Raw genomic sequence first — 2,500 nt, forward strand, 5'->3', positions numbered from 1 at the left:
CAACGGAGGCAGGGCGCGTTGCAACGGATGCTGGTGACGTTGCAACGGAGGCAGGGCGCGTTGCAACGTTGGCTGGGGGCGTTGCAACGGAGGCAGGTCGCGTTGCCACGGTTGCTGGTGACGTTGCAACGGAGGCAGGGCGCGTTGCAACGTTGGCTGGGAGCGTTGCAACGGATGCTGGTGACGTTGCAACGGAGGCAGGGCGCGTTGCAACGTTGGCTGGGGGCGTCGCAACGGAGGCAGGTCGCGTTGCCACGGTTGCTGGTGACGTTGCAACGGAGGCAGGGCGCGTTGCAACGTTGGCTGGGCGCGTTGCAACGTTGGCTGGGGGCAGTGCAACGGATGCTAGGGTCGGTGCAACGTTGGCCGTGCGCGTTGCAACAGAGGCAGGGCGCGTTGCAACGGATGCTGGTGACGTTGCAACGGAGGCAGGGCGCGTTGCAACGTTGGCTGGGAGCGTTGCAACGGAGGCAGGGCGCGTTGCAACGTTGGCTGGGCGCGTTGCAACGGAGGCAGGGGACGGTGCAACGTTGGCTGGGCGCGTTGCAACGGAGGCAAGGTGCGTTGCAACGGATGCTGGGTTAGGTGCATCGTTGGCTGGTTTCGTTGCAACGGAGGCACCCGCCGTTGCAACGATGGCTCGGAGCGTTGCAACGGAGGAGCCAAATTTTCATATCTCATAATTGGCTCGTGCATTTTTTCTAAAATTTTGAGGGAACCTTGGTAATATTATGTGAAGGCTGCACAAAAAAATCCAGGTCAAAAATCGCACGTTTGCTCCGTTTTTCATTTTTTTTGAATTTCCGGCTTTCCGGGCGGTAAAAAAATCGGCAAAAAAAATCGGCACGGTGTAAATTCACCAAATTTGGGGGATGGAAAGATCTTATTTTTCTAGAGGTTGTTGCAAAAAACGGCGTCAAAATTCGACCTCTAGAGCACTTTCCTTGAGTATGTCTCCTCACGGAAAAGGACGTCTACCCGTGGCACTTTGGTAATGGCTCGGCAGCCTATTATAGGGGGGAGGGGTGTCGTGATGCTGAAACTCGAGTTGCCCAAAGGCTTGCTGGGCGCAATGCCAGCAAGATGCACGTTGCCTTGCCATCCCCTAGGCACACTAGCAAGCACGTTGTGGTTGTGGTGTGCCGCCGGGTTCCCCCGCCCCCCACGGAGGCACCCGCCGTTGCAACGATGGCTCGGAGCGTTGCAACGGAGGAGCCAAATTTTCATATCTCAGAATTGGCTCGTGCATTTTTCGTGAAATTTTGAGGGAACCTTGGTAATATTATGTAAAGGCTGCACAAAAAAATCCAGGTCAAAAATCGCAGGTTTGCTCCGTTTTTCATTTTTTTTGAATTTCCGGCATTCCGGGCGGTAAAAAAATCGTCAAAAAAAATCGGCACGGTGTAAATTCACCAAATTTGGAGGATGGAAAGATCTTATTTTTCTAGAGGTTGTTGCAAAAAACGGCGTCAAAATTCGACCTCTAGAGCACTTTCCTTTAGTATGTCTCCTCACGGAAAAGGACGTCTACCCGTGGCACTTTGGTAATGGCTCGGCAGCCTATTATAGGGGGGAGGGGTGTCGTGATGCTGAAACTCGAGTTGCCCAAAGGCTTGCTGGGCGCAATGCCAGCAAGATGCACGTTGCCTTGCCATCCCCTAGGCACACTAGCAAGCACGTTGTGGTTGTGGTGTGCCGCCGGGCTCCCCCGCCCCCCACGGAGGCACCCGCCGTTGCAACGATGGCTCGGAGCGTTGCAACGGAGGAGCCAAATTTTCATATCTCAGAATTGGCTCGTGCATTTTTCGTGAAATTTTGAGGGAACCTTGGTAATATTATGTGAAGGCTGCACAAAAAAATCCAGGTCAAAAATCGCAGGTGTGCTCCGTTTTTCATTTTTTTTGAATTTCCGGCATTCCGGGCGGTAAAAAAATCGTCAAAAAAAATCGGCACGGTGTAAATTCACCAAATTTGGAGGATGGAAAGATCTTATTTTTCTAGAGGTTGTTGCAAAAAACGGCGTCAAAATTCTACCTCTAGAGCACTTTCCTTTAGTATGTCTCCTCACGGAAAAGGACGTCTACCCGTGGCACTTTGGTAATGGCTCGGCAGCCTATTATAGGGGGGAGGGGTGTCGTGATGCTGAAACTCGAGTTGCCCAAAGGCTTGCTGGGCGCAATGCCAGCAAGATGCACGTTGCCTTGCCATCCCCTAGGCACACTAGCAAGCACGTTGTGGTTGTGGTGTGCCGCCGGGCTCCCCCGCCCCCCACGGAGGCACCCGCCGTTGCAACGATGGCTCGGAGCGTTGCAACGGAGGAGCCAAATTTTCATATCTCAGAATTGGCTCGTGCATTTTTCGTGAAATTTTGAGGGAACCTTGGTAATATTATGTGAAGGCTGCACAAAAAAATCCAGGTCAAAAATCGCATGTTTGCTCCGTTTTTCATTTTTTTTGAATTTCCGGCATTCCGGGCGGTAAAAAAATCGTCAAAAAAAAT

This window comes from Arachis ipaensis, chromosome B7, assembly GCF_059453495.1.
Source record: "Arachis ipaensis isolate K30076 ecotype BB chromosome B7, ASM5945349v1, whole genome shotgun sequence".
NCBI lineage: Eukaryota > Viridiplantae > Streptophyta > Magnoliopsida > Fabales > Fabaceae > Arachis > Arachis ipaensis.